The sequence below is a fragment of the Adiantum capillus-veneris genome, chromosome 9, assembly GCF_014529385.1.
Source record: "Adiantum capillus-veneris isolate H3 chromosome 9, ASM1452938v2, whole genome shotgun sequence".
Lineage (NCBI taxonomy): Eukaryota > Viridiplantae > Streptophyta > Polypodiopsida > Polypodiales > Pteridaceae > Adiantum > Adiantum capillus-veneris.
Window position 1 is genome coordinate 115,251,038 of NC_140939.1, and position 20,333 is coordinate 115,271,370.

General features: G+C 41.9%; 1 long non-coding RNA gene across 2 annotated transcripts; it reads right to left on the reverse strand.

Moving 5' to 3' along the window:
• Window positions 1–773: 773 nt before the first annotated feature.
• On the reverse strand, window positions 774–8,553 carry LOC147451026 (uncharacterized). 2 transcript variants are annotated; one of them, XR_015189180.1, is made up of 3 exons: window positions 7,564–8,484; window positions 6,768–6,945; window positions 774–2,706 (listed from the first exon to the last, which is right to left on the reverse strand). It is a non-coding gene; the product is annotated as an uncharacterized LOC147451026 (long non-coding RNA). The 2 variants fall into 2 exon arrangements; XR_015189179.1 differs by lacking the exon at window positions 774–2,706 and having other exon boundaries at window positions 6,776–6,945; window positions 7,564–8,553.
• Window positions 8,554–20,333: the final 11,780 nt, after the last annotated feature.

Here is a 20,333-nt window from a genome sequence, read left to right on the forward strand (position 1 = left end):
GTCATGTCTGCCGCCTGCAACGCTACAATAAAAACAAAGGGGCTGCTGGCGTATGCTGCCTGGAGTTCGCACCCTGGTAGAAAAACCGGGTCCTGCTTGCGCGCGTGAAACGCAGCCACGCGAACTTTTGCTTCTGCCGACGATGTCGCTGGGATCAGCGGGGCGAATATGGCCGCTTAATTAATTAATCCCTGGGCGTTTGGACCCAGTATGATGCTTAATTTTCTTGAAGGAAAGTGGCGAGCTCTACTTTCAAATAGTAATGCACAATATCACTGCCGATGATGTAAACAAAGGCATAGAGCTGTACTGTCTATATGGTGCTAGTGAAGTTAAAAACAAGGTTTGCTTAACACCGACAAATATCTTTGATAGAGCACTAATGTTCTGGAAGTACAAGATGCGCCACCGAGCCGGGAACGACTTTCTATCGACATTGCATAGCATGGTAAAGACAGGCAAATACTATCCATCATCTTCATGGATAACTCCATACCAAGGGCGAGGGATGCAACTAAGAAAGATAAAAGCGCTTTGGTGTTGTATGGTCCACCCGGACACTACAACCTATCAAGACGTTGTTAGTATCTTTGTCAACGATGAGATGTACGCAACAATGCATCCGCGATCAGATTGGTTCTTGTCGCGTTGGCAAGAAAGACAAAGGTAATTCGTGAAGTCTGCATTGTTAGAAAGTCAACTATTATCTCATTGTCGATTTGTCTAACAGCCCAAGATGTGGGATCACCGATGATTGTGACACTAACGACCTCGGACATACAAACACAATAAATGTAGAGATAGGCTACGAGTCCATCCCATTGGTCCATGGGATTGGTGTTACAACAGTAGCTTAGACATGTACTGGTTGTTGGTATATTGTTGCTTCTGTATATTTTTCATCAAACTTTGTCTATAACTTTGTACATTGTATCTTGCAGGCGAAAAAATGGATGATATAGCTGAAAATGAAGGAGTCCTGCAAGAGGAAACACAACCAGACGAAGACCTTCGGATAGATAGAATTGAGGATGCATTACTTGCAATCTTAAAAGAGTTCCTTGGAGATCAGACAACAAGCCAACCATCTTTGCGAAGAGTGGTACTTGAAGCAATCGAAAGTATCAAGCAAACCGTCAATATGTACAATGTGAACGTTGCTGATGTGCAAGTTACAAAATTGGAGGAACAGATCTTTTTGCTACGTAAAGAGCTTAATGCTTTGAAGACGCAACTAAACCGCCTAAGCGCGATAGCCTCAAGGATGTCAAATGTGCTCAGTAGGCACACTATCTAATAGCTGTTTTCTTCGCATAGTATTTTTTGCTGCAACAAATAGTTCCTACACGATGGCTATATTGTACTACAAAAGCGATGTATTTCAGTGGTTGTAATGCACAGTTTGTACATGAATTTTTGTCCTACTAATGTTCTGTTCAGTGAACATATTCTATGTCATTAACAGTAGTTGGAGTTCATCAACAACGAACATTGTTCAATAAAGCATATACTGGATTCTCTGTCCTGCTCTGTCCAACTGCCTGCATAGCAATTTCTCTGATGTTCTGTTGCATACATGTTCTACTCCATACATCTCCTCTGTCACTAACAGCAGTTGCAATTCATGAACAGCAGACCTTGTTCAACAAAATAGACGCTGCCATACAGTTGCAGTTGGGTATCACCACCAAGAGGACTCCAGCGGTGCAGTGAAAACGGAGGGGGTCGTCATGTTTGCCGCCTACAACGCTGCAATAAAAACACAGGGGCTACAGGCGTACACTGCCTGGAGTTCGCACCCTAATAGAAAAACCGGGTCCTGCTTGCGCGCGTGAAACTCAGCCACGCGAACTTTTGCTTCTGTCGACGATGTCGTCGGGATCAGCGGGGCGAATATGGCCGCTTAATTAATCAATCCCTGGGCGTTTGGACCCAGTATGATGCTTAATTTGCTTGAAGAAAAGTGGCGAGCTCTACTTTCAAAAAGTAATGCACAATATCACTGCCGATGATGTAAACAAAGGCATAGAGTTGTACTATCTATATGGTGCGGATGAAGTTAAAAACAAGGTTTGCTTAACACCGGCAAATATCTTTGATAGAGCACTGATGTTCTGGAAGTACAAGATGCACCACCCAGCCGGGAACGACTTTCTATCGACATTGCACAGCATGGTAAAGACAGGCAAATACTATCCATCATCTTCATGGATAACTCTATACCAAGGGCGAGGGATGCAACTAAGAAACATAAAAGCGCTTTGGCGTTGTATGGTCCACCCGGACACTACAACCTATTCAGACGTTGTTAGTATCTTTGTCAATGATGAGATGTACGCAACAATGCATCCGCGATCAGATTGGTTCTTGTCGCGTTGGCAAGAAAGACAAAGGTAATTCGTGAAGTCTGCATTGTTAGAAAGTCAACTATTATCTCATTGTCGATTTGTCTAACAGCCCAAGATGTGGGATCACCAATGATTGTGACACTGACGACCTCGGACATACAAACACAACAAATGTAGAGATAGGCGACGAGTACATCCCATTGGTCCATGGGATTGGTGTTACAACAGTAGCTTAGACATGTACTGGTTGTTGGTGTATTGTTGCTTCTGTATATTTTTCATCAAACTTTGTCTATAACTTTGTACATTGTATCTTGCAGGCAAAAAAATGGATGATGTAGCTGAAAATGAAGCAGTCCTGCAAGAGGAAACACAACCAGATGAAGACCTTCGGATAGATAGAATTGAGGATGCATTAGTTGCAATCTTCAAAGAGTTCCTTGGAGATCAGACAACAAGCCAACCATCTTTGCGAAGAGTGGTACTTGAAGCAATCGAAAGTATCAAGCAAACCGTCAATATGTACAATGTGAACGTTGCTGATGTGCAAGTTACAAAATTGGAGGAACAGATCTTTTTGCTACGTAAAGAGCTTAATGCTTTGAAGACGCAACTAAACCGCCTAAGCGCGATAGCCTCAAGGATGTCAAATGTGCTCAGTAGGCACACTATCTAATAGCTGTTTTCTTCGCATAGTATTTTTTGCTGCAACAAATAGTTCCTACACGATGGCTATATTGTACTACAAAAGCGATGTATTTCAGTGGTTGTAATGCACAGTTTGTACATGAATTTTTGTCCTACTAATGTTCTGTTCAGTGAACATATTCTATGTCATTAACAGTAGTTGGAGTTCATCAACAACGAACATTGTTCAATAAAGCATATACTGGATTCTCTGTCCTGCTCTGTCCAACTGCCTGCATAGCAATTTCTCTGATGTTCTGTTGCATACATGTTCTGCTCCTTACATCTCCTCTGTCACTAACAGCAGTTGCAATTCATGAACAGCAGACCTTGTTCAACAAAATAGACGCTGCCATACAATTGCAGTTGGGTATCACCACCAAGAGGACTCCAGCGGTGCAGTGAAAACGGAGGGGGTCGTCATGTTTGCCGCCTGCAACGCTACAATAAACACATAGGGGCTGCTAGCGTATGCTGCCTGGAGTTCGCACCCTGGTAGAAAAATCGGGTCCTGCTTGCGCGCGTGAAACGCAGCCACGCGAACTATTGCTTCTGTCGACGATGTCGCCGGGATCAACGGGGCGAATATGGCCGCTTAATTAATTAATCCCTGGGCGTTTGGACCTAGTATGATGCTTAATTTTTCGAAGCACCTGAATTAGTTAGAATCTGTGAAGATACTTGTCTAAAAGGTTGGATGAGAAAATGGAGGATACGGCACGTGTAGAGCGAGAGAGAGAGAGAGAGAGAGAGAGAGAGAGAGAGAGAGAGAGAGAGAGAGAGAGAGAGAGAGAGAGAGAGAGAGAGAGATGCCATCTGTCGTGATCGAACATGATTTTTTGGTCGTCAGAGGCAAGGCAATTTTGCGATCCTCTGCATCGACTGCGTTGCGATGGCGCTTGCCATGGCGGACTGAATCTCTGATCAACGGTGACTCATGGCAGTTCTGCGTTTTCCCCATGAGGGGCTAGGGACAAGCGACATACCGATGAGGTCAAATAGAGGCAGCGCTGGCAGGAGATGCGTCGAGTCAAGCAGGGGAGGGATGGCAGGAGATGCGCCGAGTCAAGGCTCCGCTTTGCTCTGGTCTTGGAGAAGGCAGGCAGCATGACGATGCAGGCGAGCGTCCATGGCCATCAAAGATTCAATGGTGCAGGGGTGACGAGGGCATGTGACGTGGTGGGTCACTTTTCCTTCTGAATTCGTGATTCCAAACAAATCGGGCTTGGAAATTAAATAATGAAGGTCCATTGACCCGGTATGTACAAAAGACGTGCATCTTTAGAACTCTCCATAATTCTTGGCCATATTTTCCAAGATTCCTTTTTTTTCCTCATATTACACAATGCAAGGTAAATGTTTTTGGTTTAAAGAGAGAATTCATGAAGGTTAAAGGTAACCATTGAGAGTCATGCTAATTGTGTAATAGCTTAAAATGATCAGAGTATGAGATTTGCAGGTTACAAAAATCATTCCCTTTCCAAGCATGATTGATAAATAAGTGGTTGATTGGTGTGGACGTCCATGTCTTTAAGTGTTTTCTTTCAAACCAAAACACAGTGGATTGAGCTTTCAAAGTCACATCCATTTTTGAGGTGATGTTGCAATGTCCGTAAAGGTTTGTAAATGCAAAGCTTATGACGTAGCAATCAGTATCCAATAAAAACCTCACAAAGGTTTATTGTTCGTGTTTAATAATTCTTTATGCTCAAATTAAGAGAGGAAGTCGTATAGTCGTACTTTTAAGTATAAAATTTTAAAACTAGTATATAAATGGCATACTTTATTTTCTACAATACTTATATGTCACCGACTTGAGTGCCCCTAGTTTTGTGATAATGCTAGTTTTATTGGTGCATCTTGTTTAAAGGAAAGATTGAAAATTATTAGAAAGGAGACATGAAACTTATACTTTAGGCTATAATAAATAAATAAAATGTGAAAGCACGAAAACTATTTTTTACCCACAAAGAGCATAAAGTATAGACAATGGAGAAATCTTTGAGCTTACGAGATTCTATCTCAAAGGCAAGGAATGCAAATACAATATATATATATATATGTGTGTGTGTGTGTGTGTATGTATGTATATATATATATACTCCAATGATTGAAAATTTTTCAATACCCATGGTCTTTATCAAGCTTTCAAAAATGGCCATTGATCATTTGTAGGTAAGGAAGCTTCATGAATCCAGAATAATATCATACAATGATTAAATGTGCCAACATTGCCTCATGGTTAAGTAACACGGATGGGGGATGAAGGGATCCACAGTGTGCAACTCGGGCATGGATCTTGGGCCCCCCATGATCGTTAGATGGCCTTAAAAACTAAACTCAAACACTCACTAAACCTAAATAGGGGGCCAATCCAAGTCTACTACCTATAACATTAAATTCAGGCACTATCTTTTCAAATGCATGTGTGTGGGTTTGGTGGTTAGCACACATGTCAAAAATTGTTGGGACATTAGGTTGTGGGTTCAAGCTCAGGTTTTGCAAGGGTGTCCTTCATTTATGGAAGGCCATGTTTACCTCGAGATTCGGGTTGGCAGTTCTTCATCGTTGAAGTCCATCTAATGTTTAGATGATCTATTGACTGAGTCTACATTCACGTAAACCCATTATTAGCAACAAAGATTCCAAAGATTCGGAATCTTTGCTTCAAAGTGAAAAAGGGAAAGCTCAGTGATCACGCGGGCCCTTCGCAGCAATTACCACGCCCTTGTCCCCCCTGTGTATTGAGCTACCCATCCCCGTTCCACAGAACTTCTCTCCCTCATGCGGAGTTGCTCCCCTAAGACATATTTAAGAATTTTGAGAATTATTCAAGTCCCATTTTCAATAATGCTACTCAAAAACTTATCATTTCTGTGTAGTTTGAGCTATCATATATTTGCGAGCATGCTCAATTGAATTCCTTTTTTTGTTTAGATAATGCCTTCATTTTGACATACTTTAGCTATTTGAAGGAGCCCATCAATTAATAATATTCTCTAGATGATGTGATGAATTCTACTCTGGTCATAACATAATAAGGACTTTAGGGCTCTTAGAGGTCAACTATGTAAGGATTTTGATGCTTGTTAACGAGCTCAATTTAGGGCACTTGGACGTCTTTTGGAAGGAGTTGGATGCTTGTTATCTATAGAATAAACTCCTCTTTAAACAAGTTTTATGGATACAAAGTTGATTATTTTTGAAAAGTAGTATCGTTTTTAGAGAGAAAAAAGCATATGTTTGGTTCTAGTTAGATGAGAAATTTAGCAAATTTATACATGAAAACTAGCTACCTTAGCATAGAGATATGACAATCCCTTACTAAAATATTGAGCCTCTAAAGATGTGCACGCTCGAACTTAAGTTCGAGCCTCCACACATTCTTCTACCTAGTAGGGGTTTAGCCTCTACCAATCATGTAGCTACCAAGGGTAGATACTCATGACACACTTGGCTCGAACTTAAGTCATGAGCCTCTACCCTTGCTAGGTACAAGATTGGTAGAGGCTAAACCTCTACTAGGTAGAAGAATGTGTGAAGGTTCGAACTTAAGTCAAAGCATCTACCGTTGATAGGTACAAAAATGGTAGACGCTAAACCCGTACCAAGTAGAAGAAGGTGTGGAGGCTCGAACTTAAGCTTGAGCCTCTGTCCTTGGTAGATACAAAAAGGGGAATATGAAAGAGAGAGAGAGAGAGAGAGAGAGAGAGAGAGAGAGAGGTCCAATACCAATGATGGATGCCCAAGATTTCCTCTACTGGAAATATCTTGCTAGCATTTTCACCATCTACATTGTTTTTCTCATAGAAGCTTGTCAAGAAATAGCGAAGCCTTGGTGTGATCCCTTCACAAAGAGGCCTTCAATCCATGATTACCCTCAAGCTACTGGTTTGCCTTATATGAGCACCTGCAATCAAAGATCGGGTATGCTATTAGTGACAAGCAAGCAAACATACCTATACACACAAGGTTGCACCTTTGTGATTTGTGAGTGCTCAACACGACACGCTTCTGTGAAGTGATATCTCCGACGCATGACATGACTTGTGAATGATCTTTCATGAAAACCACACACTACACAAATGCAAAGAGCAAGAGACACCTCCGTAAACAAGAGCAACCTACAGAAATTTGAGGAGCAAGTGGCATCACATACAAACTGCAAGAAGAGCTCGTAGGCAACCCACACAAACTACAGGAAAGAGCTTGTAAGCAGTAAGAAAAGCGTATAAAATACGATCGCTGCAGGTAGAAAAGAATTAAATACACTTGCAGTTGCTACTAGCATGATATAAGGGGAGAACTTGGACATGGCGGGGGTAGAAGAGCAGGTATGGCCCACCACCATTTACAGCCAAAGAGGCCTAAGCTTCATTAATCAAAGATGAACGCGAGCGCCATAGTCATGCAGCTCAAATCCAATCAGTGGCATCACACACAAATTTCAAAACGACCTCGGATGCAGTTCAATCTTGGATGCAGTTCAAGGAAATCTCAAATCGAGTAAGTGGCATCACATACAAACCATGAGCGGAACCTTAGACTTGGTAAGACGATGAAGCTATGAACGAGACATTAGATGACGAAGCTACAACTCCTTGCATGGTAAGAAGGAGCGGTGCTTGCAAGCGAAACCTCAGACCTGAGATGGTCACGCTACAGTTCCTCACATGATAAGGAGTAGCAGTGACAACATGCCACGTATAAGTCATGTATGACAACTGTAGGAAGAGCGTATTTGTAGTCAGTCGAGCTCATGGGAGGACAAATGCACAAGGATAGTTTTGAAGATTAGGTCTCTTTGGCTGTGAAGGGTGTTCGGCAAGATCAACGCCTTTTCTTCTGCCCGGCATGGTGAGGAGCAGCACTAACGTCATGCCCCGCTAGGAGTCGTCATATTTGACGTCCGTCACTTTTGAAATTCAAATTAAAGTGAACTTGCAATCGAGTTGGAGTCTCCACATGCAAGAGGATCGGCCTCGAATTTAGAATGAGCAAGCATGTCCTCACGTTTTGATGAGTAAACCTTTGAAGCATACTCAAAGGGATAGCAAGCCTTTGAAGCATGCTAAAAGGGAGAGCCTCAAGTTAGAATTTTCTGGATTGACTTAATATTGTGTTTGATATTGTTTGAAAGGGATCAACTTCAAGTTTGAATGAGCAAGCTTTGGAAGCGCGTTTTGGCATAATTTGGACTCCACCAATCTCCTATGGCCTAGAATGAGCAAGCCGTCAAAGCAAGCTGAGAGAGATTGGCCTCAAGTTTGAATGAAAGGGTTCAGCTTATTGTTTGAAGGGGATCAATCTCAATTTCAAATGAGCAAGCCTTGGAAGCATGCTTTGGCATTTGGACTCCAAGAGTATCTTGTGACCTAGAACTTGCGAGCATGCTCCGGTCTTCGGACTCTCCACTCTAGACAATGTCCTTTGTAATATCAAGTTTGAACCTTCTTGTCACCAAAGTTTGGTTCCAGACAACATGAGGATTGTCATCGATGAACATGTATGCAGTGTGTAAAAGCTAATCCCCAAGAATGTGCATTGTAACACTTCTTGTTCCATCTTTGTCAGCAGGTCATGGTTGAATACCACATACATTTCGCAAGGCTCAACCTAGAGTTTGGGCTTGAAGTTTTGTTTTGACACGGTGCCTAATCATAGAGAATTGTGCTTGAGGATGAAGGTTGAAGAGTAGTCATTTTTTTACAAGTTTGTACTTCTGAGACTCTAAAGCTTAGCATCATGAGAGCATCATGTGCAATTTTACTAGTTCATGCAAACCACTAAGAACTATATATAAAGCCAATGTGCATCCTAGAACACTATTCACCTCTTCTGAAGAAATAGAGAATAAGAAGAATTGTCCCATTTTTGTGCATTTTTCCAAAGGAATCTTTGCTTCGAAGTGAAAAAGGGAAAACTTAGTAATCACGCGGGCCCTTCGCAGCAATTACCATGCCCTTGTCCCTCCTGTGTATTGAGATGCCCATCCCCGTTCAACAGAACTTCTCTCCCTCATGCGGAGTTGCTCCCCTGCGCATAGAGCTACTTCTCTCGAGCTGTGTCCGCGTCCCCTACTTCCTGCTCCGTGTTCAGAATCCCTCTTGACCTTTCCCGAGCTGCACCCAATGCCATCCTCCCTCCTCGGCCACAGTCGGGGCTACTTTGCACAAGGAAAAGAGGAGCATGTTTGCCTCCGCATCAGCTTCACTGTGACCAAGAAGGCAACATATCGACTTTGAACGGGATGAGGAAGCCAGTGTTTGGTCTCTCTCCTCGCCTCTTCTTCCCGGGCACACACTCCTAGTACTTACTCCTACTGCATCATTCGGCTGCACAACCACTCATCCCTCTCTCCCTCATCCTCATCAGCAAGGCCTATGCTCCATTTCTTTGCCTCTGCGGCGACTATCTCCCTCGGACGCAACGGACATGGTTGACCTCCATGGCAGAAAATCTCCCTGTATTACTCTCTCATATCCGGCTCGCTTGCCCACATGGCCTTGTCTAACTGCTACCTTTGCACTGCAAATCTACGATAGTTTGGGGAAGAGAGAGAGAGAGAGAGAGAGAGAGAGAGAGAGAGAGAGAGAGAGAGAGGTTGTGCGCCTCCATGAGGCGCGTCCGTGTGAGTGTGCAACTCCCTTGTGTTCCTACTCGAACGACGCCATCGAGACTTGCAACACAACCGACAAGAAAAAAATATAAGGCTCTCTCTCTCTCTCTTTTCCACGTGCCCCTTCTCCCTCCTCTTCCACTCATTTTTAAACTTCATCACAAAATGGATCTTTCAAGATACCCATTAGACACCCTTTCCCAAAATTGGCTGGACCTACAAGGACCTACTGACTTATTTGATTCTCTTTAAGGAAGCTTGTAATAATTATGGTCATCTACATCTATTTATACTATATATAATGGGTCTTAAAAGTTTGGAGGAAGGGGAGGGCATACGAGTGTCTTGTATTGGTGGATTTTAAAGAAAAACCAAACAAAACCTTTAATCTAAAATGCAAAAGTGAAGGCTAAGAAGAACTAAAGTGCAAAAGTGAGTAGGCCTGGCCAATTTTTGGTTTTGGGGTGTTTTAAAGGGTATCTCGAAAGATTCCCTTTTGTCCTAAAAAAAAGTGGGCAGGCGAAAAGGGAAAAGCAGATGCATCGCACGTGGAGGGGGAAGAGAGCGAGAAAACCGTAGTAAGAAACTATCCCAAGAGACCTTAAAGATCTTTTCGAAGAGAGAGAGAGAGAGAAGGCCAGCGAAATCGGCCCTGCATGGTTTTGTTGGAGAGAGAGAGAGAGAGAGAGAGAGAGAGAGAGAGAGAGAGAGAGAGAGAAGGCTCATTGGTTGAGTGGTAGGGCGTAGAGCTACCACAACGCCTGCACTTAGTAGCAGCTTGCGCCTTGTACGATGTGGGTGCAGCTTGTCTCGTCCAATTGTCAACGCATGGTGCAGATGGAAGTCTGGAAGTCGAGCTAAGCCAGAGGGGGGATCGAGCTACAAGAAGGGAGAGGATGCCGGTAGGGAGGAGACAGAAGCGTTGGAGATGGAGAAGGTGGAGGGGTGTGGGGTAATGGGGGTGTAAAGCAAGACTCTCTCTCTCTCTCTCTCTCTCTCTCTCTCTCTCTCTCGTTTGTCTACAGAGATGCATGAAGAGCGAATATGGTGCTGAGAGGGTGTTGTCAAATGTGGTGGTAGGGTGATGGTAGGCACGTCCAGGTCGGCTTTGATGGCAGTCATCACTGTTATGAGGCAAGAGGGGAGGGGTTTTCCTGGACACTGCCGCATGGAGATGGCGCGTAGGGGGATGGCCAGACACAGAGAGAGAGAGAAAGACGGATGAGCAGGTGCCATGAAGGGTCATTGTATAGACCACTCGTTGAGGGAAGTTTAGCATAGTATGGGTAGGCATGGGAGACAGCGATGCAGTAAGGGAGGGAGAGATGGCTGTCGACGATGTAGGAAAAAGGGAAGGGGATAGACGACTATCGGACTCTTGTGTGGGAATGAGATGCAACTCCTTTTTCTTCCACGTGAAAGATTCGAAAGGAATCGAATCTACGAATTAATAGCTTTCTTTGAGGATGCACCCAAATAGGCTTGTGCAAAAGAACTAAAATGCAAAAGTGAATAGTAAGATGGCAAAAAATGAAAAGACTTTGCAGTGGAAAGTCAAAAGACTTTCTACTTTACATAAAGTAAATGTACCAGATTATGTGGACATAACAAAAATAAATAATTTTGGTGAAGATTTTATCATTTATTGAAAATATCATTGAAAATATATTTGGCTTTGTCTTTTCAAAGAGCTTTTTTTAAGACCAATATTGATACTTTTAAAAAATTTGTGCAATTTTATGTTTACTGATTCTTTTAAAATATATAAAGAGACACTCCTCTACCATTTCTTACAGTGCTTAAAAAATTGTGGAACATTAGGTACCTATGTTGCTATATCCCCCCCTCCATTTCACTGATTACTTCATTGAGTGCGTGTATGTATGTGCACTCACGACATAGACACTAGTGAAAACTCAAACATTGAGTATGATTTTATGAAGAAAAGGGGGTTTGCGTACATATGACAGACGCACTTTTGGTTGCCCACTGATCACACTCACTCAATTTTTTTGTCATTGGACTCATTCGACTTCTAGCTATAGGGAAAACAGGGAAGCCTTACTCATGGTTGTAGGGATTTGCAGCCACGTGTAAGGACACCCCTATCTTTTTTATATAGAATATAGATAATCTACACCTAGTGTATATTTTCACTTTCACATGAGAGAGATTCCCGTTAGGAAAGCAAACACATGGCTACATATGTAGCCTTTGTCCCTCCCTCAAGCTCTCTCTTCTCTCTTAGCTAGCTTATTGCATCATGGTTCATGCACCAAGTGCCACCCACTTGGTGCATTCTTTCTTGAAAAATAACGCATATAATTGCAATTGAGAAAGATCTCTCTCTCTCTCTCTCTCTCTCTCTCTCTCTCACTCTCTCTCACTCATGCAAATGGGGGTGAGGAAGGCAACAAAGCCTTTAAATAAAATCTAGTGCAAGTGTTCTTCTTATGCGAAGGGGGCCCAAGTCCAAAAATATGTCACATCGAGATAGAGGAAAGGGAGATCAAAAGGATATAGAGAGCTCTCCGCTAAACGTGGATAAGAAAAACCAAATCCCAACCAAATGTTGATCAAGCCAATTTAAATGCATGAGTGGTCGTGCATGCACTATGTTCACTTCATCCACTAATTTTCAATCAGGTTTCAACACCTTACTATCTTGTTTATGAAGGTCCCTCCAGAGTGCATCGACAAACAAGGGGATTCAACAATCTCTCTCAGTCTCTTTCTATGATTTTTTCATGGTTGCTCTTTCTCTCTCTCTCTCTCTCTCACACACACACACACACACACACACACAGTCACAATGTGAAATTTCAATTGTGACACTCATTTCTATAAATCTTAAGTAGTAGTCACTTATCCACTCTACAGACCCCACATGATATGTTTCTTCTGGTTCCATAGGGCATATTTGACCTTCAAGGATGATAATGAAATCTCTCTCTCTCACTCTCTCTCAATTTTATAGGTCTCTACTAAGTGCATAAAAAAAGGAATACTATGTCCACATACACAAACTATTTGAGGAGAGAGAGTTTTATGCATTTGTGTGTGAATATGTGTGTATGTGCATGTGGGATGCACCTCTATCAAGCCAAGTTTTTTAATATTTATTCAATATGATTTTATGAAATTTTCATTGTCCATAATATGAGTGTGTGTGTGTGTGTGTGTGGGTGTGTGTGCGCGCGCATGTAGTAGACCATAGGGCATAAGTTGTGTAAAGTTGCTACATGCCAAATGGCGTGTTGTTGTAGATGCTATGTTCAATCTCCTCATCCATCATGTATAGGTTTAGCTAGCTTGATCTTAGATCCATCCAAAATTGATGGCCCACACAAGATGAGAATACATCAATACAGATCTAGATGGCATACATCACCATGCACTCTCTCATAGTAGTATACAACAACAACCATTGCATGCCTAGCCAAAAACATTACCTCAATTTTCACTTTTTCACCTTCCAATTCTCGTCTTTGCAAATGTGCATTTGATGAAAAATGTAATGGAAATGGCCTATGAACTTTGAGAATAGCGGAATTAAGAGAACTAGAGTGAGCATTTAACATAGAGGGTGAACTTAATTATCGGTAGCAACATAACCATTAGACTTAATTAACTTGGCATGAAGAATACTTTTGCAAGAGAGAAAATTAGAGAACATGACAATTGTGGACCAGATTTAGGTGGAGCCGGTCCCCCCTCCACTAGGCTTTTGTATTATAGATTCTCCCATCAAGAGAGACTTGGTACAATACAATCTTTGTGTTCCTTGTGACCTAGGTGGTGATGCAATGAAGATGGAAAGATTCATGCATCACGAGCATAACATAATCGTTGGTAGAAGCATTAACTATCCCCAGTCTTAGTCCCAAGGCCTCAAACACCTTCGAAGGTGGAGAGAGCTAGTGGGGAATGAGGTTAGGGAAGAGGAAGAAGAAACATTCATAGGAGAAAGAAATAGTTCCTCACTTGTCATCACTTTTCTTGCTTAGCATACATAATAACATAGTAATGAAGATGAAGAAGATGAAAAGCTTCAGCATTGAAGCATGGTTCTTGGTTGGATTTGCATTCCATTGCCAAGAGTGTTGGTGTAGGCTCTCAACTTCTCAACAAGCTTCAAGAAGGAGATGGAGCTCTTGAACTTTGCACTTCCCACAATGGGTGTGTGTGTGTGTGTGTGTGTGTGTGTGTGTGTGTGTGGGAGAGTAGATGAGGGCTCACCGCCCTTGAGTAGGGATCTTGTTGACTTTTGGGAACACCTTGAATCCCTTAAGCACCTTAGGCATGCAACACCTTAGCACCTTAGTCATTAAGCACCTCAAGAACCTTAGTCAGCAAGCACGACAAGCACCTTAGTCAGTAAGCACGACAAGCACCTCAAGCCTGGGCCAGGTTCCCACCTCAAGCATAGCCCTAGCTTGCCTAAGGTCAAAGAACTTTTAACACTAACCTTTGGAGGTCTTTAATGAAGCTAACCCTAAGGTATTTAAGCTCCATTAGATAACCTTTTTCTTTGACATACCATCTCTCATTTGGACCCCTTTAACCTTGGCCCCATGTTGAGATAGATCCATAAGCACATGTCTATATTCTAACCCTTGTTCCCGTTTATTCTCCCACATTAAATGATCAGTTTAATATAAGAAAATGATTTGGGTTGGTTAGATATTAGATTTTATGACATTACCTCTCTCTTGAAATCATAGTCGTCCTCGACTATGAGGTAGAAAAGATAAAGCCTTAGTCATTAGTCAATGTTTCTTAGTGGGTAGAGGGTCCCTTTTACCCTACTACATCATTCCAAGATGGGTGACCAATCCATTTGGGGATTGGGAGACATACCTGCCGCAAGCATGTCTGCTCTCTAGTTCATTTCATTCTCCCAAAGTAGATTGACAAGTTCTACTTAGTGTTTGAGAGTTGTCGTCATCACAAACATGATTCTAAGCATGCATACTACTTAATATTGTGCACAATAAAAAGAGAATTAGTCTTATAAGACAAAACATTGATCATTTAAAAGAAACATGTACATTTGCTTACTCTAATGTAGCATTGTAAGCATTGACAAGGTTCATACTATCGTTAAGCAGTATTCCTTGCATCCATCTAACATCTTCAAAAAGATAACTTTTGAATTTAATAAGATACCATCGGATAATCTTACCATGTCGTAGTACCTTGTCTTCATGCTGAAGGATAGCTTCAGGTTGTAGCACCTCTTCTTGGTCTTTGATTTCTGGAGGGTCTTCAATAATTGGTTATCTTGGTGGCTCTCCCTTTGTAGGGCTTAAGTAGGCTCACATGAAAAGCATTGTGTATGACAATGGTTGGGAAACTTGAGTTGATAAGCCATCTCATTAATTGGTTTCAAGATTTGAAAAGGACCCAAGTATTTTTTTGGTAGTTTAGCATAATACTTTTGATGGCCTATAGGGTTTTTGCCTGTCATTTTCCTCAGTTGAGCCTTGGAAAGCTTAAGTAAGACCCGATCATTTTCTTTACACGTTAAGGCCCTTCTGTGCTTGTCGGCAACAACTTTTTGCCTTTGTTGAGAGATGGATATAGCCTCTATAATCTTTTGGAAAGATTCTTGTAGGTCACAGCTATACTCATCAACAACGAAGATCTTCCCATGTACTTAATTAAGTAGCAAGGGACTTTTAGGTCTTCCCTTTATGATATCAAAAGGTGCCTTTCCCGTAGTAGTATGGACAATATTATTGTATGCATACTCTACAATGGGTCGGTACATATCCCATTGTGAGCATTGATCTACTTCAGTAACATAAGTCTTTAGTAGATCGAGAATCATAAGATTAGCTATCTCACTTTGGCCACCTGTTTGTACGTGATAGGCCGGAGAGAAATGAAATCTTGTACCTAGATTTTCAAAGAGACCTTTCTAAAAATTATTGGTCATTCTAAGATATCTATCTGACACGATGGATGCTGGCAATTGGTGTTTGAAAATCTGAGATATGAAGAGGGTTGCCATTTGGTGTGCATCAATAGTCTTTCCGATAAGAATAAATGTGCTTGCTTGCTAAACATGCCGACTATTGTCCATATTCCCATATAGACTTGGTTAATCCAAAGATAAAATCCATGGATATACTCTCCCATGGTGAATTAGGAATTGGCAATGGCTGGAATAATTCAGATTTATTCATTTTATCATATTTTGTCTTTTGGCATACCACAATCTCTTGTATGTCTATTTTCATGGTAGGCCATTAGAAGTAAGTTTTTACTCCTCGAAGAGTATGTCGAATGCCTCTATGCCCCGCATAGGGAGGAGCATGGGATTCATACATAAATTTCTCACTCATGAAGGGAGTGAGTTGCCATGGAGAAGATATAACCATCCGGCAAGGTGAATGGTTCCTCTTTCTTACCTAAGGCAAGGGCTGACATTATGTCTTTAAAGTGAGGGTTAGTAGCATACTCATCTATCATAGAAGATAGATCATTATGATTTGTTATAGACACCACATTGACTCTTGCAAGGTCTTGTAAAAGTGCATCAGTCACTTAATTGTGATTACCAGCAATGTGAGCAATATGAAAATAAAATTGCAAAAGAAAATTTTCCCACCTCATTTGTTTGTCGGAAAGCTTGGTTTGCGTCATGAAGTACTTGAGACTTTGGTGGTCCACTTGCAAAATAAATGGAGTCTCCAATAGGTAGTGCTTCCATGTGTCTAGGGCATCTAGACAGCTAAAAGCTCCTTTTTGTATATGCCCTAGACTTGTTCATGAGCATTGAGCCGTCGGCTCTCATATGATATGTCTTGACCTTCTTGAAGAAAAATTGCTCCAAGGAAATCACCACAAGCATCACATTAGACCTCAAATAGCCTTGAGAGATCTAGAAGCATAAGGACAGGTTGGGAGGTAATCTTCTCTTTGAGATTCTCAAAAGAATTTTTCTCCTTAGTAATCCATGAGTACTTAACGTTCCTTTGTTAAGTCATGCAATGGTCCCGCTATTTGAGAGAATTTGGGTATGAAGTATCTATAGTATGTGCACATACCAATAAAGTTCTTAGCTCATGTAGATTCCTTGGATTAGACCATGCTTTTACTACTTACAACTTTGATGGATCCATACGGATACCATCTTGAGAGATAATATGACCTAAGTATTGAATCTCTTGAAGGAAAAATTCACTCTTCTTTTGATTGATAAAAAGCTTGTTCTCCCTCAAAGCTTGAAAAATCACCTAGAGATGTTGCTTGTGTTCCTCCAAGGATTTGGAGTAGATGATTATATCATCAAAGAACAATCCAGTGAATTGCGATAGGGTCTAAAGATTTTCTCCATTAAACGATAGAACGTGGCTGGTGTATTTGTCAAGCCAAAAGGCATGACTAAATATTCATAAAGACCAAACGTCGTACGAAACGTGGTCTTTATGATATCTTTGTTCACTATCCTTATTTGATGGTATCCACTTTTAAGGTCAATCCTACTGAAGTAGGTACAACCTTGCAGCTTATCAAACAAATCTTCTACCCACATTACGAGAAATCTGATTTTGATAGTGATATGGTTTAGTGCTCGATAGTCCACACACATGTGGTATGTACCATCTTTCTTTTGCACTAAAAGGATTGGATAACAAAAGGGAGAGGAGCTAGGACTCACCATACCTTTGTCTAGAAATTCTTATACTTGCCTCATGATCTCCTCTTACTTACTGAGCTTAGAAAACTCAAGGGAGGCTTGTTAGGTGGTGAGCTTCCTAGTAGGAGCTCAATTTGATGGTCATCACCCCCTCGTTTTGGAGGTAAGTCCAAAGGCATATCATCAATAAAAACATCTTAAAATCCTTTTAGAAAATTAGACATGTCTAACTCTTCTTGATTCCTACCATTTTCGTTTGATAAAACATTAGCGTCATTTAGAGACTCTTCGAAAAAAATCATGTATGCAAAAACTGAGCTTCTCATTGACTTATTAAAATCACGTGCATTTACATGTGGTATAGTATGATCAGAGTCACTAGCATCTATATACATGCTCTTTTTCCTATAGGTGAAGTAGATTCTCCTTTCAGGGAGCTTCATGTTGGTAGCCATGCGGTTGAACCATGGTGCCCGTAGGATAACATATTCATGTTGGGGAGGAGAGATGAAAGAGTCTTCTTTGTCAATGTAGCTTTGGACATGAAGCCTCAACTTCTCAATCAAGAGAGTAACGGAGGGTTGCTGTTGTTGGGATTAAAGCCCAAGTGGCCTCTTATGCGGATATGTCCGGCCGCCCGCCTAACTCACTTACCTCTAACTCTTTGTATATACTAACTTATTCTTTGTGAATACTAAGGATTTTGGGAGATAACCCTTCTAACAGATCTCTGCGTACTGTACTGTGTAAGCTCACTGTGTGTGTGTGAGAGAGAGAGAGTCGACCCACGCTCCACTCCGCGACTTCAATTGGTATCAGAGCCTTGGAGCCTTGGTTCAGTGCGGATTTGCGCAATCGCGCGCGCGCGCACTTTTCCGGCAGATTCTGGATCCGGAGTTCGAAAATTCACACTCGGCGTTCCGGGAGCGTTTCCATCAGGCGACCTGGGGTTTTACCCCCCTTTCGAAGCCGTTTATGCCCTCAGAATTTCGTTCTGAGCACTACAGCAGAAGATAGATTTCAGCCACAAAGAAATCCGTCTTGTGTAGATTGGCAAGCAGGAGGTGGTCGACATCAATATCGACATCGACATACATCACTTATTCGTCTTCAGAGCATCATCTATAGACCAGGTACACATATATATCATCAGATATATATATTGCAGTCTGCATTGCTACTTCTTGTGCTTGCCAGGTTCCAGGGGAGGTGTGGCCATACGACGGCTTGACACCACTGGCATGTATTGCAGATTGATGTACTGTGATTGTGGGTCTGCTAGTTGTGAGTCACGCTAGCAGACAGACCGCCGCAGCGGTCATAGGACAGTGATTGGTCTATTATAGGATGTATGCTAGTTCTGGGCAGTTTGCTGAGCCATCTGAGAGGGTCGTGTGTGAGGTTTTTTGAAGCCAAGCACTGGGGGCTGGGTTACCCAGTGTGAGGTGGATTAGGTTGCTGGAGTTCCCCTCTACACGCATCCTCTTCGGCGACTTTTATCCCTTAGGATGTATGACTTTGTGTAGACACTGGATTGCATCTTATGCGTCAGGCCGTTGAGGCATTGTTCAGAGTTCAGTCTTGAGACAGATACAGGTTCTGTCATCGCCCAGAGAGGAGACAATGTATGCTTACAGGATTTGTCACTGGTCAGCTATTTATGATTGTTTCTTGAGCTATCTTTTGGTTCCCAGAGCTCAGTTTACAGGGGAGACTCTGTCAAAAATTTTCAAAATACTGACAGTTCCTGAGGAGAGGTGTTCAGCTTGTTGATTACAGCTTGTTTACTGTGTACAGAGGCCAGTTTACAGGGGAAACTCTGTCGGATTTTTCTCAGGAGTAAACAGTTTGGCAGATATGACATCTTCTCACAGTGAGACTCTTTACAACATAAAGAAGCTGGATGGCACAAACTTTCCATTCTGGAAGAAGCAGATTTGGCAGGTTTTGGTGCAGAAAAAACAAGTGAAGCCATTGAAACTCAAAGGGGAGAGACCAGAATTTATGGCTGAAGATGAGTGGGAGGAGCTTGACGAGTTAGCTTGTTCCACAATCATGCTGACACTGGCAGAAAATGTTTACTTCAACGTAGCAGAAGAGACTACAGCGTATGGCGTATGGCAAAAGCTATGTGATATGTACGAGAAACAAAGTGCTGCTTCTCAGATTTACTGGCTCAAGAAATTGGTGGATTTGAAGATGAAGGAAGGGACAGCCATGTCAAATCATCTGAATGAATTTCACTCAATTTTCAGCCAGTTAACAGCACAAGAGATAGTCTTTCCGGATTCAGTGAAGGCTATGTTTCTCTTAATCACTTTGCCAGAAAGTTGGGATACTTTTCGTACAGCGTTAAGTAATTCTGTCGCGCCAGAAGGTCTTACAAGTGCCAATGTAGAAGGCAGCTTGCTCACAGAGGAAGTGAACAGGAAGAACATTGACAAAGGCAAAGGCAATAGTGCTTTGGTCGTTCGAGGGAGACAACAGTTTAAAGAGAAGAAGGGTAAGAAGGCACAAAACCGAAGTAAGTCTCGTGATTCGAAGTCAAAGGATGACATAGAATGCTACCATTGTGGCAAGAAGGGTCACATGAAGCGAGACTGTACGAAGTGGAAACAAGAAAAAGGCAAAACAAAGAGTTCTGAGCAAGATGAAAAGAAGAGTTCAGTGAAGATTGAAGAGGTGAATGTCACAGGATCTGGTTCAGACAATGATTCTGGTATAGCAGCTGGTGACATCTTCCTTACAAGCAATCTTGATTCTGTTTTCTTGACTGCAAAGGATGGACATGCTATGAGTGATTGGATTATCGACTCAGGGGCATCTTTACATGTTTCTCCGCACAAAGAGTGGTTTACATCATATGTGGCTACTAAAGACTATGTCAGACTTGGCAATGAGCAGGTTTGTGACATACTTGGAGTGGGAGATGTGCAGTTGAAGTTTCAGAATGGCTCTTCTTTATGGCTCAAGAATGTCAGACATGTTCCAGCAATCCGAAAGAGCTTGATTAGTACAGGGAAGTTGGATG